The sequence below is a fragment of the Lissotriton helveticus genome, chromosome 12 (assembly GCF_964261635.1).
Source record: "Lissotriton helveticus chromosome 12, aLisHel1.1, whole genome shotgun sequence".
Taxonomy (NCBI): Eukaryota; Metazoa; Chordata; class Amphibia; order Caudata; family Salamandridae; genus Lissotriton; species Lissotriton helveticus.
This window is the reverse complement of record NC_136073.1, coordinates 920,428,765-920,453,185: the sequence shown is the minus strand read 5'-3', so window position 1 is coordinate 920,453,185 and position 24,421 is coordinate 920,428,765. Positions and strand designations below refer to the sequence as shown.

The 24,421-nt window shown below is 42.8% G+C and overlaps 1 protein-coding gene and 2 long non-coding RNA genes across 6 annotated transcripts in view; all 3 read right to left on the bottom strand.

Moving 5' to 3' along the window:
* Positions 1-24,421, bottom strand: part of LOC144798280 (uncharacterized) — a 2,046,403-nt gene that overhangs the window by 1,120,563 nt on the left and 901,419 nt on the right. The gene's annotated exons all lie outside the window — the stretch shown is intronic.
* LOC144798282 (uncharacterized) lies at positions 2,243-4,858 on the bottom strand. The gene is made up of 3 exons (XR_013603497.1): positions 3,333-4,858; positions 3,107-3,134; positions 2,243-2,889 (listed from the first exon to the last, which is right to left on the bottom strand). It is a non-coding gene; the product is annotated as an uncharacterized LOC144798282 (long non-coding RNA).
* LOC144798281 (uncharacterized) lies at positions 6,227-7,776 on the bottom strand. The gene is made up of 3 exons (XR_013603496.1): positions 7,328-7,776; positions 6,693-6,708; positions 6,227-6,516 (listed from the first exon to the last, which is right to left on the bottom strand). It is a non-coding gene; the product is annotated as an uncharacterized LOC144798281 (long non-coding RNA).

Below are 24,421 nucleotides of genomic sequence, written 5' to 3'. Positions count from 1 at the left end.
CTAAGCCTAAAGCTATATACCTAAGCCTAAAGCTATATGCCTAAGCCTAAAGCTATATACCTAACCCTGAAGCTATGTACCTAACCCTGAAGCTATGTACCTAACACATGGAAAGGAAAGGAGGGAAGGTAACACTCTGTTCCAGCCCTGGTGGGAGGGATGGAGGGAGGGATGGAAGGGAGGGATAGAGGGATGGAAAAGAGGGATGGGAGGGATGGGAGGGATGGAAGGGAGGGATAGAGGGATGGATCTTCATAGTACCGTACATAAATTGTTACAATAATATATGACCATGATCACATGAAAGTACACTAACTATTACACACTAGCTATTTACCTTTCTATTAGCTTGCTGCTCCATTTTTTTCACTCCGTTCAGCAAAGTAAGGCATCAGAAAAATAAATAATCTTTGACAGGTCCCTAAATTGTAAGCAGTTAGTACCAAACAGTACAAAAGTGATGCCAAGCCTAGTAAAATACACAACAATTAAAAACTAATAGCACATAATAGTTTTTTTCATACAAATATATATAATACACTGAAATGAACACATCAAGTAGAGGTAACATTAAATATCGAAGCATACCTTTCTGCTCGCATGCCATCCTTTCTTCCTAGCGGTAAAGAAACAGGTAAACATATATAAAACAAAAAGATAAACTACATCAATATCAATACCGCACCCTAGTACAGCGCCTCAGCAACATCGGAATCCAGGAGAAGGCACTGGACTGGATCACCTCCTTCCTCGACGGAAGAACACAAAGAGTCCGCCTACCACCGTACAAGTCAGAGGCCACCAAAGTCATCTGCGGCGTACCCCAAGGATCCTCGCTGAGCCCAACCCTCTTCAACGTCTACATGAGCCCCCTCGCGGCCATCGCACGCCAACACAACCTGAACATCATCTCCTACGCCGACGACACCCAGCTGATCCTCTCCCTGACCAACGACCCCGCCACCGCCAGAGCCAACCTGCACGAAGGGATGAGAGACGTAGCCGAATGGATGACGACCAGCCGCCTGAAACTGAACTCAGACAAGACGGAGGTCCTCATCCTGGGCTCCACGCCCTCCGCCTGGGACGACTCCTGGTGGCCCCCCGCCCTGGGCACCGCACCCAAACCGACGGACCACGCACGCAACCTGGGCTTCATCCTGGACTCCTCCCTCTCCATGACCAGACAAGTCAACGCCGTCTCCTCGTCATGCTTCAACATCCTGCGCATGCTACGTAAGATCTTCCGGTGGATCCCCACCGAGACGAGGAAGACGGTCACCCAAGCCCTCGTCACCAGCCGACTGGACTACGGCAACGCCCTCTACGCCGGAACCACTGCCAAACTCCAGAAGAGACTCCAGCGGATCCAGAACGCCTCGGCGAGACTCATCCTCGACATCCCCCGACGCAGCCACATCTCCGGACACCTGAGAGATCTGCACTGGCTCCCGGTCAACAAGAGAATCACCTTCCGGCTCCTCACCCACGCGCACAAAGCCCTACACGACCAAGGCCCGAGCTACCTCAACAACCGGATCAACTTCTACACTCCCAAGCGCCTCCTCAGATCAACCAACCACGCCCTCGCCGCCGTCCCCCGCATCCGAAGAGCGACAACAGGAGGAAGATCCTTCTCCTACCTGGCCGCCAAGACCTGGAACTCACTTCCGACCAATCTGCGCCTGACCCAAGACCACCTCTCCTTCAGGAAGAAGCTCAAGACCTGGCTGTTCGAGCAGTAGCGGCACCCCCCCCCTCCCAGCGCCTTGAGACCCTACGGGTGAGTAGTGCGCTCTACAAATGACCTGATTGATTGATTGATTGAAAGCATACCTTTCTGGTTGCATGCTGTCCTCTGTTGTCACAGCCTTATGAAAGACTGGACACATACAATAGAATGTGATGAAATACATAAAATAGAAGCAACATTAAATATTAAAGCGTACCTTTCTGGTCGCATGCTGTCCAGTCTTCTCAACTCTGTACAAAGAGGTGCACATATACAATACAGAGATATAAAATAGTCAATACATTACAGTAAACTCAAAGTACAGCCAACGTTCAAAACCAAATCTTTCCTTCCTCTTCTCTTGTTGCTATGTCTTTATTACTCCTGTTTGTGATATAGGCATCGCAAAAACACTATCAATATTGTTAGTTGCAATGGGATTCTATTTTCGCAATACATAAAAAGAAATGTACCTTTCACTTCACTCGCTGCTACATCTTCTCCGGTCAGGTCTTTGGGGTGGGTTATTAGTTCATAACATAAAATAACATTATGGTAACGTAAATTATACACACGTAATACCAAACACAACAAAACAAATTCGCAAAATATCAAAGTATACAAATTGTTTTGCAAAAAAAGTCTTTTAGCTATAAAATTTACAGAAGATAGAGGGATGGAGAGATGGAAGAGATAGGACGGAAGGTAACACTCTGTTCCAGCCCTGGTGGGAGAGATGGAAGGGAGGGAGTGAGGGATAGAGGGATGGGTATAGCGTTATACCTAACCCTTTAGCTATATACCTAACCATGAAGCTATATACCTAGGCCTAAAGCTATATACCTAAGCCTAAAGCTATGTACCTAACCCTGAAGCTATGTACCTAACCCTGAAGCTATGTACCTAACACATGGAAGGGAAAGGAGGGAAGGTAACACTCTGTTCCAGCCCTGGTGGGAAGGATGGAGGGAGGGATGGAAGGGAGGGATGGAATAGAGGGATGGGAGGGATGGAAGGGAGGGATAGAGGGATGGATCTTCATAGTACCGTACATAAATTGTTACAATAATATATAACCACGATCACATAAAAGTACACTAACTATTACACACTAGCTATTTACCTTTCTATTAGCTTGCTGCTCCATTTTTTTCACTCTGTTCAGCAAAGTAAGGCATCAGAAAAATAAATAATCTTTGACAGGTCCCTAAATTGCAAGCAGTTAGTACCAAACAGTACAAAAGAGATGCCAAGCCTAGTAAAATACACAACAATTAAAAACTAATAGCACATAATAGTTTTATTCATACAAATATATATAATACACTGAAATGAACACATCAAGTAGAGGTAACATTAAATATCGAAGCATACCTTTCTGCTCGCATGCCATCCTTTCTTCCTAGCAGTAAAGAAACAGGTAAACATATATAAAACAAAAAGATAAACTACATCAATTACAGAAATCATTCAATATCAAAGCATACCTTTCTGGTTGCATGCTGTCCTCTGTTGTCACAGCCTTATGAAAGACTGGACACGTACAATAGAATGTGATGAAATACATAAAATAGAAGCAACATTAAATATTAAAGCGTACCTTTCTGGTCACATGCTGTCCTGTCTTCTCAACTCTGTACAAAGAGGTGCACATATACAATACAGAGATATAAAATAGTCAATACATTACAGTAAACTCAAAGTACAGCCAACGTTAAAAACCAAATCTTTCCTTCCTCTTCTCTTGTTGCTATGTCTTTATTACTCCTGTTTGTGATATAGGCATCGCAAAAACAATATCAATATTGTTAGTTGCAATGGGATTCTATTTTCGCAATACATAAAAAGAAACTTACCTTTCACTTCACTCGCTGCTACATCTTCTCCTGTCAGGTCTTTGGGGTGGGTTATTAGTTCACAACATAAAATAATATTTTGGTAACGTAAATTATACACATGTAATACCTTACACAACAAAACAAATTCTCAAAATATAAAAATATAAAAAAATATTTGCAAAAAATGTCTTTTAGCTATAATCTTTAAAATAAGAAAATGGATAACACATAAATTAGTGTCAATATTAGAAAACACAACTAATCTACGCTTTCCTCAATGCTACCTTGTGCGCTACATAGAATAGAGCATAACAATAACAAACATTAGGTAAAACCATAGTGATAGGGATCTGACACCGGTTAAGACCTTGCCGTTGGCCCTTAACGATAGGATGTACAAAATTCGTATGCAATGCACGATGCCATGATGTTAGACTCGGCTAGGAAATCTTTGTATTAGAGATTTGTTAAGGTTAGCCTCAATACCTGTCTTCATCAAGTGTAATGAAAGTTGAATTTTGTACATGATAAATGAAACGTTTTATTTAAAGTTTTAAATTTTGTTTCATATTTTAATAAATATGGCCGGGGGAGTCGTGAGGATCCCCTGCCTTCCAAAAGCTCAAACTGTGTCTGTCTCCTACCATTGGGATTGATGGTGGAAGGGGTGGCGGGCATACCAGACCATATATTCACTAAGCCTGGGCGTAGTTTGTGTAGCAGCACTACACGCAGCTTCATGTAGTATAATTTTAAACTTTGCGTAGTGCGCCCTAGGCCTAACCACTGTTCGATTGGTATCTCTTATACCACTTGTTTAGTATATGGTTTGAGTGGCCCCCCGCCCTCATCCATATTTGTGCAACTTTGTATGTTATACTGTGCTTTTGATTTAACGCTTGTGCCCCTTTATTCATACAGAGTACTGGGGATTGTTTTTAGTAATAACCACATATATTTTTATAATATATACTTGTGTGGTGTCCTTTTATTTGATATTACAGGATTGTATGTGGTAAAACTGCTCGCTTAACACAACCTCTTAAGTTAAGCCTTTAGGCTGCTTAGTCCATGCTACCCCTAGGATAGCTTGTCTAACAAGGTTGACTTACAACCAGACACCATAAGGGATTGTTTGGTCTGATAACAGGTGGTTCCAGAATTGGAAACATATGAGAAAATAAGTTTTTCTATCTTTATATGCTAAAGTGCATATAGTTCTTTCACAATGGTGAAACTGAATAATTGGCAAGCAGTGGGAAATGTGATGATTTTGGGATCCTCCCTAACCTAGGGAGAGTACCAAACAGATGCCTTGAAAATAAAAAAGCACATCTTATTGAACAATTTAGTTGTGGTCCCATCCTCTTAGGACAAACCCAAACACAGTTATTGGCAAAAAAACATACCCAACCAAAGGCCCTGCAAAGCATTATGGGATGAAATTAGCAGTGGGCAGGGAATATTATATAGCATACAATATCAAAAGAATTCTACAAAGAGCTGCAGTTCCACTGGTCGTCCCTAGATGTCCCTCACGAGTCAAATGCAAATGCTTGATGAAAGGGTTTCAATGGTTTTGCATTTCACTCGTGAGGGACATCTAGGGACGACCAGTGGAACTGTAGCTTGATGTAAGAATAATTTCAATGCTTTGCATCTCACTTGTGAGGGATATCTAGGGACGACCAGTAGAACTGCAGCTCTTTGTAGAATTATTTTGATGTTGGATACTATAATATTCACTGCCACTGCTAATCTTGTCCCATAATGCTTTGCAGGGCCTTTGGTTGGGATTGTTTTTTGCCAATAACTGTGCTTGGGGTGGTCCTAAAATGATGAGATCACCAATGAAGTTCAACAAAATGTGCTTTTTGTTTATGCTCTTTGTGTTCAAGGCATCTGCTTGGTGCTCCCCCTAGGTTGGGGGGGCCCAAAATCATCAGCTCTCTCATTAACTAATGTTTTCATTGTAAAAGTTCATTTTTGTGAATTGGTTATATGTTGTTAAGCATGTAAAATTGCTTTTTTAAAGCATATGAGAATATTGTTCATTTAGATGCTATGCTACGTGATTAAGTGCGTAGCGAAGCTATAAGCCCAGTGTTAATATTCACATACAATATACATATATAATGGCAACGACATCGGCATTATTAGTTATGCTAAATAACACACGCGTATTATCAAACACCATCCAGCAGATTCGCGACACACTAAAATGCTACATAAATAATAAAATCTATGGGGCAGATTTATGAGGCTCTTGCGCCACGTTTACGCCGCTGTTCCGTCACGCAAGGCGGCGTAAACGTGGCGCATCCCTACGAACGATTTACAATGTGACGCATCTAGGCAGATGCGTCACGTTGCAAAGCCCTGCGCCGCTTGTGGGCGTTCCGGCGCAGGGTGGGCGTTCCGGGGCAGGTGCGCCTCGCAAAAGTGGCTGAGTGAAATCTATAAGATTTCACTCAGTCACTTTCAGGCCAATGCTGCGTCAAAATCCTGCGCCTGCTTGAAGCAGGCGTAAGGCTTGATGCAGCATTGGTCAGATAGGGCACCCCCGAGCCTTGCTGGAGCTGCGTCGCGCTTGCGACGCAACTCCAGCAATGCGCCGCCTTTACGGCACAGATGCGTCACGCATCTGTGCCGTTTTTGCCCCAAGGTGCGCCGCATTGTAAATGCGGCGCGCCATGGGTGGCGGAGCTGTGGCGCACTGTGGCGCACATTAACTGGCGCATCCCTGGGGATGCGCCAGTTAACATAAATCTGCCCCTATATGTTTTCTCTAGCCATAACATTTACAATAGGAAAAACAGTTAACACAAAAAGATGGAACCACAAAAGAAAACAAAACTTACCTTTTGCTTCGCTCGCTGTGCCTTCTTTCTCGCGACCGGTTACGGAGGTGGAGTATCACAAATTTAGCATAAACATTGGAAATCCCTGTACAGTACACGCGCGCATTATGAAACATTACACAGCAGATTTGCAACATAGTAATATATGCATTATTAATAAATAGTTGCCAAAACAACTATTTAAACACAAATACTCATTTTACGAAAAATATAAACACAAAGTAATGCAAAAATAGAATACAATATTACATTATTACTAACCTTGCTGTTCCGTCTTCTGACGTCCATGCAGTAAAGAAAAGATTCAAAAAATAGCATAAACATTAGCAGGTACCGTCAACTACACAAACGCATTAACAAAAAATACAGAGCACATTCGAAACTAAATACATTTTTTTTTTTTAATAAATAGTTACATCAAATATTTTTTCAAACACTAATATTTACAATACAAACCTAGTTAACACAAAGAAATCTACATAATACATTTTTTACTTTTATATCCCTAAGGGCGCAGTCTTATCGCATCCAATCCATGTTATAGGGCATCACAAACACAGCATAACATTTTTTTAATGTAAATCATACACGCGTAATCCCAAACACAAAAAAACAGATTCGCAACATATTAAAATACCAAAATATTTTTTAGTGTGTAAGACAAAGAATTCTTTTAACTATAGCATTTACAATAGAAAAACGGATAACACATAAAGTACTGTCAATATCACAAACACAATTTACTTTCACTTTGGTCGCTGCTACCACGTGCGGTGCATGGTATGGAGCATAAGAACAATAACAAACATTCAATAAAACTGTAAATCAACCATTAACATTAACAGTATTCACATAGGTAATACACAAGTACAGGCAACGTTAAAAAAAACTCTTACCTCTCTCTTTCCTTGCTTTTCAGCTCCGGTCTGTCAAGTGAAGCATCAGAACAATGACATCAGCATTAAAAGTTATGCTAAATAACACGCTAAAATTATCAATCACTACCGAGCAGATTCTCAACACACTAAAATACTGCATAAATAAATACTTAAATCTATATGTTTTCTTAAGCAATAACATTTACAATAGAAAAAACAGTTAATACAGAAAGCTGTAACAAAAAAACCAAAAAAACGTACCTTTAACATCGCTCGCTGCGCCTTGTACTATTTGCTACCAATTATGGCATAAGCAATCACTAAAAAAATAACAAACAGTTTTGCTGAAAATCCAAGATTTATCCAATGTAACATTAGTCTAAATAAAACAAACTATATATGTAGCACTTGCTATAGACATTAGCAAAGATAAAATACCACCATGCTCATATATAAATGGAATGAAATTTGAACATATACCAATACAATTACAATTGCATAATTTAGAAGAAAGATGACTTTCTCCACGAATTCCTTTTGCACAAATTTGAACATTACCTCATGGCTCTCAAAAGTCATCAGGGGCTGTTGTTAATGTACCTGCAGATGATATGACAACAGTCACAATTTTACCAAGGCAAATTAATTATGAAATGACAATTCCAATCAAACTAAAAAGAAAGTTAGCTTTCAAATCATTTACCCATTTTGAAAATGTTAGACCAAACATAGTGAAAAGAGCAGCACTATGGCTAGCAACAAACAGTGACATGTTTAAAGAATATGGAGTCACTGTTAATCCAGATTGGGAATATATACCAAAAAGAAATAAACTATTGCAGTGAAACATCTGAAGATCATAATTCAACAAGCTCCTCAGACAACATACAAGCAGGAAATGTAGATACTTTATTAATAAATGAAACAATCACAACCGATAGTCCCAATGTATTATGTTTAACACCAGCTGAACATAGTACACCTAGAGGTTTATATGAAGACAAAGATTCAGAATTTTTAGCTTTTCCAACCATATTTGTTGGCCCTCGAAGACCTTTTAATAATGATAGACATGTACCTGTACATTATAGTACAATATGCCAAGGGGAATTAAGGAGCTTTGATAGAAGAGTGTCCAAATCTATTACAAATATTTTCTTTAAACTAAAAAATTTGCACTTAAAACAAATACAAGGGAAAGTAAATATTTCTTTAATGACATTTTTCAACAATGGTGAATGTATTACTGCCAAAGACAAAACATAACTTAGAAAGCATCTTTAAATATAATGAAGGGTACAAAATATTAAAAACTATTTGCAGCTCACCACCATATTGAGAGCACTGCAAAAAAGATCTCTTTGCAATGATAAGGCAACTTGGAATACGAAAATTTTTCCTCACTGTATCTGCCGCAGAAACTAAATGGCAACACTGAATTAATATATTATTACGAGTGCAAAATCTACATGATTGCACTGAAGAACAATTTAAAGAAATGTCCTGGGAAAGAAAATGTAAATTAATACTTGAAGATCCAATTACCTGTGCAAGGCATTTTGACTTTCAAGTAAGAAAATTATTTAATTGCGTGATAATGGACAAAACAAACCCTATTGGAAAATTTCAAGACTTGTTTTACAGGGTTGAATTGCGACAAAGAGTTTCACCACATATACACGCATTATTATGGATTGAAAATGCACCATTATATGGAATAGCAAAGTTACCACAAGTCATTACATTTATAGACAAATGTATAACTTGCAGTAAATCGCAAGAACCAGAATTAGAGAAATTACTACCTCTTCGAAAGCATGCACACACCAACAATTGCAGAAGATAGAGGGATGGTGGGATGGAAGAGATAGGAGGGATGGAAGAGAGCGATAGAGGGATGGATCTTCATAGTACCGTAAATAAATTGTTACAATAATATACAACCACATTCAAGTGGAGGTAACATTAAATATCGAAGCATACCTTTCTGCTCCCATGCCAACCTCTCTTCCTAGCGGTAAGGAAACAGGTAAACATATATAAAACAAAAAGATAAACTACATCAATATCAAAGCATACCTTTCTGGTTGCATGCTGCCCTCTGTTGTCACCGCCTTATGAAAGACTTGACACATACAATAGAATGTGATGAAATACATAAAATAGAAGCAACATTAAATATTAAAGCGTACCTTTCTGGTCGCATGCTGTCCAGTCTTCTCAACTCTGTACAAAGAGGTGCACATATACAATACAGAGATATAAAATAGTCAATACATTACAGTAAACTCAAAGTACAGCCAACGTTCAAAACCAAATCTTTCCTTCCTCTTCTCTTGTTGCTATGTCTTTATTACTCCTGTTTGTGATATAGGCATCGCAAAAACACTATCAATATTGTTAGTTGCAATGGGATTCTATTTTCGCAATACATAAAAAGAAATGTACCTTTCACTTCACTCGCTGCTACATCTTCTCCGGTCAGGTCTTTGGGGTGGGTTATTAGTTCATAACATAAAATAACATTATGGTAACGTAAATTATACACACGTAATACCAAACACAACAAAACAAATTTGCAAAATATCAAAGTATAAAAAATTTTTGCAAAAAAAGTCTTTTAGCTATAAAATTTACAGAAGATAGAGGGATGGAGAGATGGAAGAGATAGGATGGGAGGTAACACTCTGTTCCAGCCCTGGTGGGAGAGATGGAAGGGAGGGAGTGAGGTATAGAGGGATGGGTATAGGGTTATACCTAACACTTTAGCTATATACCTAACCATGAAGCTATCAGCCAGATTCATCAAGCGAAATGCGCTCGCCAAAGGACCAGATTCTGAGAATCTGGCCCTTTGCGAGTGCAATTTTTGCATTTGGGATTCATCATCCCAAATGCAAAAATCGCTAATAAAGAATTCGCTAATGTGCGAGGATTAGCATTTAAGTAATCTCTATTAGAGATTCCTTAAATGCTATTCATGAAACATTTAAAAATTGCGAATTCGCAATTTAGGGCCGCTATTTACCACGAAGTCAAACCTCGTGGTAAATAGCGAAAACTTAGAAAAATGCATTTTAATGCATTTTTCTAAGTTGCATGTTACACACACACGTCCTTTGGACATGTCTGTGCACAACATCAGTGTGAATTCATATTTCAGGGGTGCTACAGGGTGTCCTTTGGACACCCCTGCACCCTTGAAATCGCATCCTTATTTGCAATTAGCAAACTGCTAATCGCAAATAAGGAATAACTCCCCATTCATTCCTATGGGCCTGTAGGCCCATAGGAATGCATGGGGAGTTATTCCTTATTTGTGATTAGCAATTTGCTAATCGCAAATAAGGAACATGTAGGAATCGCAATATTTTTTGCAATTCCTACATGAATCCCGTTTTGCAAGTCCTTAATAGCGATTCCTTATGAATCGCTATTAAAGACTCGCAAAACGGGTCTTTGATGAATCTGGCAGTATATACCTAAGCCTAAAGCTATATACCTAAGCCTAAAGCTATATACCTAAGCCTAAAGCTATATACCTAAGCCTGAAGCTATGTACCTAACCCTGAAGCTATGTACCTAACACATGGAAGGGAAAGGAGGGAAGGTAACACTCTGTTCCAGCCCTGGTGGGAAGGATGGAGAGAGGGATGGAAGGGAGGGATAGAGGGATGGAAGAGAGGGATGGGAGGGATGGGAGGGATAGAGGGATGGATCTACATAGTACCGTACATAAATTGTTACAATAATATATAACCACGATCACATAAAAGTACACTAACTATTACACACTAGCTATTTACCTTTCTATTAGCTTGCTGCTCCACTTTTTTTCACTCCGTTCAGCAAAGTAAGGCATCAGAAAAATAAATAATCTTTGACAGGTCCCTAAATTGCAAACAGTTAGTAACAAACAGCACAAAAGAGATGCCAAGCTTAGTAAAATACACAACAATTAAAAATATTTGCACATAATAGTTTTTTTCATACAAATATATATAATACACTGAAATGAACACATCAAGTAGAGGTAACATTAAATATCGAAGCATACCTTTCTGCTCGCATGCCATCCTTTCTTCCTAGCTGTAAAGAAACAGGTAAACATATATTAAACAAAAAGATAAATTACATCAATTACAGAAAACATTCAATATCAAAGCATACCTTTCTGGTTGCATGCTGTCCTCTGTTGTCACCGCCTTATGAAAGACTGGACACATACAACAGAATGTGATGAAATACATAAAATAGAAGCAACATTAAATATTAAAGCGTACCGTTCTGGTCGCATGCTGTCCTGTCTTCTCAACTCTGTACAAAGAGGTGCACACATACAATACAGAGATATAAAATAGTCAATACATTACAGTAAACTCAAAGTACAGCCAACGTTCAAAACAAAATCTTTCCTTCCTCTTCTCTTGTTGCTATGTCTTTATTACTCCTGTTTGACATCGGACATAGGCATCGCAAAAACACTATCAATATTGTTAGTTGCAATGGGATTCTATTTTCGCAATACATAAAAAGAAACGTACCTTTCACTTCACTCGCTGCTACATCTTCTCCTGTCAGGTCTTTGGGGTGGTGTGAGAAAGAGACTGAGCGGAGCGGTACCCTTACCAAAGGGATGTCGGTTCCATACCAGTTTTCAAGACCATGAGATCCAGACTCCTCTAATCTGTTTCCACAGGGACGCGGTCAGAGCTACAACCCGGAAGTCCCGCCTTCACGAACCGGAAGAGGATACTCTGGACCAATAATAGAAGGGTGGACTGAGTGTGACGGAGAGGAGAAAGAAGACGCGGGACCCGACCAACGGAAAGAAGACGCGGGACCCGACCAACGGAAAGAAGACGCGGGACCCGACCAACGGAAAGAAGACGCGGGACCCGACCAACGGAGAGAAGACGCGGGACCCGGATTACAGAGAGAAGACGCGGGACCCGACACAGAGGAGACCAGGATGCCGGAGAATACCGAGGACGGTGAAGAAACTTGGTCCGAGGACTGGTGGTGTCCGGAGGTGGCTGGGGAGCGGCCGTGACTCAGGAGAGTTACGGCGGAGCCAAGTTAGTGTTTGTGGCTTGGGAGTAATCGGGAGAGGGTGGGAAAAGAGCGGGAGGGAATTTTCTGGCAGAAGCGTATAACAGAGGGACCATCATAGTGTTATCCCCTTGTGACCAAATACGCCGTAGATAAAGAACCCTTACCGTCGAACTGAGTGTGAGCGTGCACCATTTCATTTTCTAGTTGAGCACGGAACTTAACTTTGCTACACTGAACTTAACTTTACCACGCATATATATATATATGTAATGTTTACATTATTCCTCTTCCTTTCCTTATCCTTGCCTTATTCTTGGCTGTTGGAACTATTCTTGAGGCACCTTAACGAACGTAGTGCACCAGGTGTGGTAATGGAAATATAACCCTGAAACAGTACCATATACCATTCCGACGGCTCCTTTTAATTTCTTTATCCTCCTATGAGCCTCCGGGGTGACTACCACGGTCAAGGACAACCAGAAGGCAGGACAACACCCTTATCCTCATCAGACCATTCCAGTTCACGGGATTCATCAGAGGAAGAGGAAGAGCAACCAATAACTTTATCGCAACAATCTACATCTTCTACTTTTAATAATAAATCTTCTTTTAAACCTATACTTAAGCCTCCACGCCTGTTCATCAAGCCTGCCCTCCCACAAGTGGTGTCAGAAGTGGGATACAAAGGCAAAATGGAGGTGGCTCTAGCAAAGATGGCTGAAAATCAAGAACATTTGGGGAAGGTTATGGAACGCTTTTTGACTGTTGTCGAGGAAGATCGAGGAAAATTACACCAAGTACTCGCTGGTCAAGAACAGACTCAAGGGGCCGTTATGGATAAACTGACTACGGCTCTTGGATAACAAAGAGGTCCTACAACCCTGCCCTCAGTAGTACTACAATGATATGTAGCGGGAGAAGATCCAGATTTTTTCTTCAGTAATTTTGAACGTATGGCAAGTGCATCCTCGTGGCCCGCAGACAAATGGGGTCAGTATTTGGGGTCACTGTTATCAGGAGAACTACAGGCCGCATACCAAGCTGCCACCCTCCAGGGAACAGTTCCATAAGCAGAGATAAAAAAATGTATCCTAGAGAGATTGGGAATTGATGATGAAACTTTTAGAATAAAACTAAGGCAAATGAAAGAAGGCCCGCAAGAGACACCACGTGCTCTGTACTTTAGGGTCAAGGACATGGCGGACCGTTGGCTGAAACCTGCCACTACAGACAAGGATGGAATCATGGCAAAGATTTATCTGGAACAATACCTAACCTCCTTGCATCCCCCTATTCCACGTTGGGTTCGACAGCAGGCGAACCTCACACTAGAAACTGCAGTAGAAATAGCTAGTGCTTATAGTAGGGCCCAAGATTTTCAGAAAGGTAAAGAAGAAAATGTAGGGAAAACCAGGGGGCACCCAATTCATAGGCCGACAAGGCCACTCGTAGCCAAGAAGCCTGAACCGCCTGCTTTTGTTCCTAGCACCCCTATGCCCAGTATCCCGTTCATCAGACCTCCTGTAACTCGACCTCAGTGTTTCCAATGTGGAGGAATGGGACATATAGCCCGCTTTTGCCCACAATGAGAGGAGCCTATGGAAATAGGAATGGCTCGCAATTACTATTGCTCTTCACCCAACAAGAAGCTTCCTCCTTACAAATGCACTGTCTCTGTGAATGGTCAACCAGTTACAGCTTTAGCTGACACAGGATGTCTACATAGTGTAGTCCGACCTCAGGACCTAGGTAAAAATATAGGTCCCATTGACGGTATGGCAGCCATTAAGTGTGTACATGGAGACACCAAACCGTATCCCACTGCTAAGGTATTAATGCAACCTCCTCAGGATCAAGGCACGTCCCTAACTGTAGGACTAATACCCCGACTACCAGAACAATCCATACTTGGTAATGATTACGCCAAGCTACCCCAATTGCTGCAGGAGTCAGGATCAGAGGAAGTGAATGAATGGCTAGCTACAGCTCCTTTTTCTGAAGACATAGACAAAGAGTGACCGACTTCCAAACCCCGGAAAAGCCGAAGTCAGAGAAGGGCTGAGAAAGGAATAAAAACCCTGGTAATGCCAGTCATTCCGATAGAAAACCCTTGGGAAACATGTAGGTCCATATTTTTTTACTAAGAATGGATTGCTGTATCGGAAAGGAGGTGCCGACCATAAAGCCCAGTTGTTAGTACCAGAGCCCTTCCGAGAAAAGGTATTATATCTTGCCCATAGTCACCTTTTAGGGGGTCATTTCGGGGCAGATAAAACTGAGAAAACCATTGTAGAAAACTTCTACTGGCCAGGGATATACCAGCAAGTAAAGAAATACTGTAGAGAATGTCCTATTTGTCAGCGACATAGTCGGTATCATCCCCCCAGAGCCCCATTGCTACCACTTCCCATCATCAATGACCCTTTCAGTCGAGTGTGTATGGGTATAATTGGTCCCCTGTTACCTTCTCGAAGTGGGTATAGATATGTACTGGTTATGGTTGATTACGCCACTAGGTTCCCTGAGGCCATACCACTCCGTCGTCCTGACACTACTAATATAGCCAAAGCTATGATTGGGGGTTTTTCCAGGGTAGGATTTCCCAAAGAAATCTTAACTGATCAGGGAACCCCTTTTGTTTCCAAACTGATGAAAGACATATGTAAACAGTTAGGAATAAAACAAATCAGAACATCTGCATATCATCCACAAACGGATGGATTGGTGGAAAGATATAATCCCACTATCAAAGACACTCTCAAGAAACTGCTGGATCTGGAAACTAGAAGGTGGGAGGACATTCTTCCCTTAGCACTCTTTGCCATCAGGTGGAAGGAACAAAAAAGTACTGGTTATTCCCCCTTCGAGTTACTCTATGGGCATAGACCCCGTACTCTCTTAGATATGGCCCGAGAACAGTGGGAGACTGAACGAGATAACACCAAACCCTTACCAGAGTACGTCTCAAATCTAAAGACACATTTAGGACAAATACGAGAGATAGTCAGAAACAATTTAGAAGGTGCACAGAACGCACAAAAGATCCAATATGACAAAGGGGCCAAACTGAGAACCTTCCAGGTGGGGGATCTCGTGTTACTTATGATGTCCTCGTCGGACCAGAAACTGTTAGGACAATGGCAGGGTCCCTACACAGTGCTCCAACAAGTCACCCCTGTAACCTACCGCATAGAAGTAGACAGCAATAAAAGAATCTCGCTGATTTATCATGTGAATCTGCTGAAGAAATGGGAGGGACCGGCTCCAGTGGCCGTTCACAGTATAGAAACCCCGGTGGCCCTGTTTAACCAATGCATTGATCCAGAATTACCTAAGACTTTACAGGACAGGTTACTCGAGGTGTTACAACCTCTTGATTTTGTCTTTTCCACTACCCCAGGTGTGACCAACCTTATTTAACACGCCATAAAAACTCCACCAAATAAGCGTGTTAGATTAAGACCCTACCGCATACCCGAAGCGAGGCGACAAACAATAAGAGAGGAAGTACAGAAAATGTTACAGATGGGAATTATTGAACCATCTAAGAGCGAATGGAATTCTCCCATAGTACTCGTGCCTAAGCCCGATGGATCGATTAGATTTTGCATTGACTTTAGAGAAGTGAACAAGATTTCAGAGTTCGACACCTATCCGCTCCCACGAGTGGATGAAATGGTAGAAAGAATAGGAAAAACCAAATATATCAGCACCCTGGATCTATGTAAAGGTTACTGGGGTGACTTGGGATACCTTTAAAAGAAGAAGACAAGGAAAAAACAGCTTTTTCCACGCCCGACGGGTTGTACCAATTTAGAATGTTGGCACATGCAACATTTCAGAGAGCCATGGATACAATTCTAAGGCCTTATGATGATTTTGCTGGAGCTTACATTGATGATATTGAAATATACAGCGACACATGGGAACAACATTTAACCCATCTCACAAAAATTGTGCAAACCTTAGGTGCACAGGGTTTGAAAATCAATCCAGCCAAAAGTCATTTGGCAGCTCAAACAGTCAAGTATCTAGGATACTTACTGGGGGAAGGTGTCATAAGACCACAGCCATCGAAACTATCGGCTATCTCCCAGATACCATTTCCCATACCAAAAAAAATATTTGAGAGCATTCCTGGGTTTACTAGGTTACTATAGGAGATGTATTCCTCATTTTTCCCAGATGGCAGCTCCCCTGACTGATCTTTTACAGAAGAACTGTAAAACGGAACAAGTTTCACAATACCCTCCTAGTCATGTGAGAACTTCCTTTGAGGCTCTGAAAAAGTCTCTAACATCAGACACTGTCCTAATTAGTCCAGATTATTCTCGTCCTTTTGTTCTACAAACAGACGCCTCAGATCAGGGGCTAGGGGCAGTCATTTCTCAAGAGACACCTCAGGGAGAAAAAACAATCCTATACATTAGCCGTAAACTCTTTCCTCGAGAAAAAAATTATGCAACAATCAAGAAAGAGGCCCTCGCCATCAAATGGGCAATAGAAACCTTGCGATATTATCTGGAGGGGAGAGAATTTACTCTGTTCACGGACCATGCACTATTAGAAGGGTTAGCTAGGAATAAAGGCCACAACGAGAGAGTACTGAGATGGTTTCTATCCTTACAACGGTATAGATTCCAGACTCGACATAGGAAAGGGCGAGATCAAGGGAATGCTGATTATCTGTCAAGATATCCACAAGAGTCACAACTCCTTAGAAGAAAGACAGCAAGGGAAAGGGGATGTGAGAAAGAGACCGAGCGGAGCGGTACCCTTACCAAAGGAATGTCGGTTCCATACCAGTTTTCAAGACCACGAGATCCAGACTCCTCTAATCTGTTTCCACAGGGATGCGGTCAGAGCTACAACCCGGAAGTCCCGCCTTCATGAACCGGAAGAGGATACTCTGGACCAATAATAGAAGGGTGGACTGAGTGTGACGGAGAGGAGAAAGAAGACGCGGGACCCGACCAACGGAAAGAAGACGCGGGACCCGACCAACGGAAAGAAGACACGGGACCCAACCAACGGAAAGAAGACGCGGGACCCGACCAACGGAGAGAAGACGCGGGACCCGGGTTACAGAGAGAAGACGCGGGACCCGACACAGAGAAGACCTGGATGCCGAAGAATACCGAGGATGGTGAAGAAACTTGGTCCGAGGACTGGTGGTGTCCGGAGGTGGCTGGGGAGCGGCAGTGAATCAGGAGAGTTACGGCGGAGCCAGGTTAGTGTTTGTGGCTTGGGAGTAATCGGGAGAGGGTGGGAAAAGAGCGGGAGGGAATTTTCTGGCAGAAGCGTATAACAGAGGGACCATCATAGTGTTATCCCCTTGTGACCAAATACGCCGTAGATAAAGAACCCTTACTGTCGAACTGAGTGTGAGCGTGCACCATTTCATTTTCTAATTGAGCACGGAACTTAACTTTGCTACACTGAACTTAACTTTGCCACGCAGATATATATATGTCATTCTTCCGTTATTCCTCTTCCTTTCCTTATCCTTGCCTTATTCTTGGCTGTTGGAACTATTCTCGAGGCACCTTAACGAACCTAGTGCACCAGGTGTGGTGATGGAAATATAACCCTGAAACAGTACCATATACCATTCTGACGGCTCCTTTTTAATTTCTTTATCCTCCTATGAGCCTCCGGGGTGACCACCACGGTCAAGGACAACCAGAAGACAGGACAACACCTTTATCCTCATCAGACCATTCCAGTTCACGGGATTCATCAGAGGAAGAGGAAGAGCAACCAATACCTTTATCGCAACAATCTACATCTTCTACTTTTAATAATAAATCTTCTTTTAAACCTATACTTAAGCCTCCACGCCTGTTCATCAAGCCTGCCCTCCCACAAGTGGTGTCAGAAGTGGGATACAAAGGCAAAATGGAGGTAGCTCTAGCAAAGATGGCTGAAAATCAGGAACATTTGGGGAAGGTTATGGAAACCTTTTTGACTGTTGTCGAGGAAGATCGAGGAAAATTACACCAAGTACTCGCTGGTCAAGAACAGACTCAAGGGGCCGTTATGGATAAACTGACTACGGCCCTTGGACAACAAAGAGGTCCTACAACCCTGCCCTCAGTAGTACTACAATGATATGTAGCGGGAGAAGATCCAGATTTTTTCTTCAGTAATTTTGAACGTATGGTAAGTGCAGCCTCGTGGCCCGCAGACAAATGGGGTCAGTATTTGGGGCCACTGTTATCAGGAGAACTACAGGCCGCATACCAAGCTGCCACCCTCCAGGGAACAGTTCCATATGCAGAGATAATGTATCCTAGAGAGATTGGGAATTGATGATGAAACTTATAGAATAAAACTAAGGCAAATGAAAGAAGGCCCGCAAGAGAGACCACGTGCTCTGTACTTTAGGGTCAAGGACATGGCGGACCGTTGGCTGAAACCTGCCACTACAGACAAGGATGGAATCATGGCAAAGATTTATCTGGAACAATACCTAACCTCCTTGCATCCCCCTATTCAACGTTGGGTTCGACAGCAGGCGAACCTCACACTAGAAACTGCAGTAGAAATAGCTAGTGCTTATAGTAGGGCCCAAGATTTTCAGAAAGGTAAAGAAGAAAATGTAGGGAAAACCAGGGGGCACCCAATTCATAGGCCGACAAGGCCACTCGTAGCCAAGAAGCCTGAACCACTTGCTTTTGTTCCTAGCACCCCTATGCCCAGTATCCCGTTCATCACACCTCCTGTAACTGGACCTCAGTGTTTCCAATGTGGAGGAATGGGACATATAGCCCGCTTTTGCCCACAACGAGAGGCGCCTATGGAAATAGGAATGACTCGCAATTACTATTGCTCTCCACCCAACAAGAAGCTTCCTCCTTACAAATGCACTGTCTCTGTGAATGGTCAACCAGTTACAGCTTTAGCTGACACAGGATGTCTACATAGTGTAGTCCGACCTCAGGACCTAGGTAAAAATATAGGTCCCATTGACGGTATGGTAGCCATTAAGTGTGTACATGGAGACGCCAAACCGTATCCCACCGCTAAGGTATTAATGCAACCTCCTCAGGATCAAGGCACGTCCCTAACTGTAGGACTAATACCCCGACTACCAGAACAATCCATACTTGGTAATGATTACGCCAAGCTACCCCAGTTGCTGCAGGAGTCAGGATCAGAGGAAGTGAATGAATGGCTAGCTACAGCTCCTTTTTCTGAAGACATAGACAAAGAGTGGCCGACTTTCAAACCCCGGAAAAGCCGAAGTCAGAGAAGGGCTGAGAAAGGAATAAAAACCCTGGTAATGCCAGTCATTCCGATAGAAAACCCTTGGGAAACATGTAGGTCCATATTTTTTTACTAAGAATGGATTGCTTGCTGTATCGGAAAGGAGGTGCCGACCATAAAGCCCAGTTGTTAGTACCAGAGCCCTTTCGAGAAAAGGTATTATATCTTGCCCATAGTCACCTTTTAGGGGGTCATTTCGGGGCAGATAAAACTGAGAAAACCATTGTAGAAAACTTCTACTGGCCAGGGATATACCAGCAAGTAAAGAAATACTGTAGAGAATGTCCTATTTGTCAGCGACATAGTCGGTATCATCCCCCAGAGCCCCATTGCTACCACTTCCCATCATCAATCACCCTTTCAGTCGAGTGTGTATGGGTATAATTGGTCCCCTGTTACCTTCTCGAAGTGGGTATAGATATGTACTGGTTATGGTTGATTACGCCACTAGGTTCCCTGAGGCCATACCACTCCGTCGTCCTGACACTACTAATATAGCCAAAGCTATGATTGGGGGGTTTTCCAGGGTCGGATTTCCCAAAGAAATCTTAACTGATCAGGGAACCCCTTTTGTTTCCAAACTGATGAAAGACATATGTAAACAGTTAGGAATAAAACAAATCAGAACATCTGCATATCATCCACAAACGGATGGATTGGTGGAAAGATATAATGCCACTATCAAAGCCACTCTCAAGAAACTGCTGGATCTGGAAACTATAAGGTGGGAGGACATTCTTCCCTTAGCACTCTTTTCCATCAGGTGGAAGGAACAAAAAAGTACTGGTTATTCCCCCTTCGAGTTACTCTATGGGCATAAACCCCGTACTCTCTTAGATATGGCCCGAGAACAGTGGGAGACTGAACGAGATAACACCAAACCCTTACCAGAGTACATCTCAAATCTAAAGACACATTTAGGACAAATACGAGAGATAGTCAGAAACAATTTAGAAGGTGCACAGAACGCACAAAAGATCCAATATGACAAAGGGGCCAAACTGAGAACCTTCCAGGTGGGGGATCTCGTGTTACTTATGATGTCCTCGTCGGACCAGAAACTGTTAGGACAATGGCAGGGTCCCTACACAGTGCTCCAACAAGTCACCCCTGTAACCTACCGCATAGAAGTAGACAGCAATAAAAGAATCTCGCTGATTTATCATGTGAATCTGCTGAAGAAATGGGAGGGACCGGCTCCAGTGGCCGTTCACAGTATAGAAACCCCGGTGGCCCTGTTTAACCAATGCATTGATCCAGAATTACCTAAGACTTTACAGGACAGGTTACTCGAGGTGTTACAACCTCTTGATTTTGTCTTTTCCACTACCCCAGGTGTGACCAACCTTATTTAACACGCCATAAAAACCCCACCGAATAAGCGTGTTAGATTAAGACCCTACCGCATACCCGAAGCGAGGCGACAAACAATAAGAGAGGAAGTACAGAAAATGTTACAGATGGGAATTATTGAACCATCTAAGAGCGAATGGAATTCTCCCATAGTACTCGTGCCTAAGCCAGATGGATCGATTAGATTTTGCATTGACTTTAGAGAAGTGAACAAGATTTCAGAGTTCGACACCTATCCGCTCCCACGAGTGGATGAAATGGTAGAAAGAATAGGAAAAGCCAAATATATCAGCACCCTGGATCTATGTAAAAGTTACTGGGGTGACTTGGGATACCTTTAAAAGAAGAAGACAAGGAAAAAACAGCTTTTTCCACGCCTGACGGGTTGTACCAATTTAGAATGTTGCCTTTTGGCTTACATGGGGCGCCTGCAACATTTCAGAGAGCCATGGATACAATTCTAAGGCCTTATGATGATTTTGCTGGAGCTTACATTGATGATATTGAAATATACAGCGACACATGGGAACAACATTTAACCCATCTCACCACAATCGTGCAAACCTTAGGTGCACAGGGTTTGAAAATCAATCCAGCCAAAAGTCATTTGGCAGCTCAAACAGTCAAGTATCTAGGATACTTACTGGGGGAAGGTGTCATAAGACCACAGCCATCGGAACTATCGGCTATCTCCCAGATACCATTTCCCAAAACAAAAAAAATATTTGAGAGCATTCCTGGGTTTACTAGGTTACTATAGAAGAGTTATTCCTCAGTTTTCCCAGATGGCAGCTCCCCTGCCTGATCTTTTACAGAAGAACTGTAAAACGGAACAAGTATTACAATACCCTCCTAGTCATGTGAGAACTTCCTTTGAGGCTCTGAAAAAGTCTCTAACATCGGACACTGTCCTAATTAGTCCAGATTATTCTTGTCCTTTTGTTCTACAAACAGACGCCTCAGATCAGGGGCTAGGGGCAGTCATTTCTCAAGAGACACCTCAGGGAGAAAAAACAATCCTATACATTAGCCGTAAACTCTTTCCTCGAGAAAAAAATTATGCAACAATCAAGAAAGAGGCCCTCGCCATCAAATGGGCAATAGAAACCTTGCGATATTATCTGGAGGGGAGAGAATTTACTCTGTTCACGGACCATGCACTATTAGAAGGGTTAGCTAGGAATAAAGGCCACAACGAGAGAGTACTGAGATGGTTTCTATCCTTACAACGGTATAGATTCCAGACTCGACATAGGAAAGGGCGAGATCAAGGGAATGCTGATTATCTGTCAAGATATCCACAAGAGTCACAACTCCTTAGAAGAAAGACAGCAAGGGAAAGGGGATGTGAGAAAGAGACCGAGCGGAGCGGTACCCTTACCAAAGGAATGTCGGTTCCATACCAGTTTTCAAGACCACGAGATCCAGACTCCTCTAATCTGTTTCCACAGGGATGCGGTCAGAGCTACAACCCGGAAGTCCCGCCTTCATGAACCGGAAGAGGATACTCTGGACCAATAATAGAAGGGTGGACTGAGTGTGACGGAGAGGAGAAAGAAGACGCGGGACCCGACCAACGGAAAGAAGACGCGGGACCCGACCAACGGAAAGAAGACACGGGACCCAACCAACGGAAAGAAGACGCGGGACCCGACCAACGGAGAGAAGACGCGGGACCCGGGTTACAGAGAGAAGACGCGGGACCCGACACAGAGAAGAGCTGGATGCCGAAGAATACCGAGGATGGTGAAGAAACTTGGTCCGAGGACTGGTGGTGTCCGGAGGTGGCTGGGGAGCGGCAGTGAATCAGGAGAGTTACGGCGGAGCCAGGTTAGTGTTTGTGGCTTGGGAGTAATCGGGAGAGGGTGGGAAAAGAGCGGGAGGGAATTTTCTGGCAGAAGCGTATAACAGAGGGACCATCATAGTGTTATCCCCTTGTGACCAAATACGCCGTAGATAAAGAACCCTTACTGTCGAACTGAGTGTGAGCGTGCACCATTTCATTTTCTAATTGAGCACGGAACTTAACTTTGCTACACTGAACTTAACTTTGCCACGCAGATATATATATGTCATTCTTCCGTTATTCCTCTTCCTTTCCTTATCCTTGCCTTATTCTTGGCTGTTGGAACTATTCTCGAGGCACCTTAACGAACCTAGTGCACCAGGTGTGGTGATGGAAATATAACCCTGAAACAGTACCATATACCATTCTGACGGCTCCTTTTTAATTTCTTTATCCTCCTATGAGCCTCCGGGGTGACCACCACGGTCAAGGACAACCAGAAGACAGGACAACACCTTTATCCTCATCAGACCATTCCAGTTCACGGGATTCATCAGAGGAAGAGGAAGAGCAACCAATACCTTTATCGCAACAATCTACATCTTCTACTTTTAATAATAAATCTTCTTTTAAACCTATACTTAAGCCTCCACGCCTGTTCATCAAGCCTGCCCTCCCACAAGTGGTGTCAGAAGTGGGATACAAAGGCAAAATGGAGGTGGCTCTAGCAAAGATGGCTGAAAATCAGGAACATTTGGGGAAGGTTATGGAAACCTTTTTGACTGTTGTCGAGGAAGATCGAGGAAAATTACACCAAGTACTCGCTGGTCAAGAACAGACTCAAGGGGCCGTTATGGATAAACTGACTACGGCCCTTGGACAACAAAGAGGTCCTACAACCCTGCCCTCAGTAGTACTACAATGATATGTAGCGGGAGAAGATCCAGATTTTTTCTTCAGTAATTTTGAACGTATGGTAAGTGCAGCCTCGTGGCCCGCAGACAAATGGGGTCAGTATTTGGGGCCACTGTTATCAGGAGAACTACAGGCCGCATACCAAGCTGCCACCCTCCAGGGAACAGTTCCATTTGCAGAGATAATGTATCCTAGAGAGATTGGGAATTGATGATGAAACTTATAGAATAAAACTAAGGCAAATGAAAGAAGGCCCGCAAGAGAGACCACGTGCTCTGTACTTTAGGGTCAAGGACATGGCGGACCGTTGGCTGAAACCTGCCACTACAGACAAGGATGGAATCATGGCAAAGATTTATCTGGAACAATACCTAACCTCCTTGCATCCCCCTATTCAACGTTGGGTTCGACAGCAGGCGAACCTCACACTAGAAACTGCAGTAGAAATAGCTAGTGCTTATAGTAGGGCCCAAGATTTTCAGAAAGGTAAAGAAGAAAATGTAGGGAAAACCAGGGGGCACCCAATTCATAGGCCGACAAGGCCACTCGTAGCCAAGAAGCCTGAACCACTTGCTTTTGTTCCTAGCACCCCTATGCCCAGTATCCCGTTCATCACACCTCCTGTAACTGGACCTCAGTGTTTCCAATGTGGAGGAATGGGACATATAGCCCGCTTTTGCCCACAACGAGAGGAGCCTATGGAAATAGGAATGACTCGCAATTACTATTGCTCT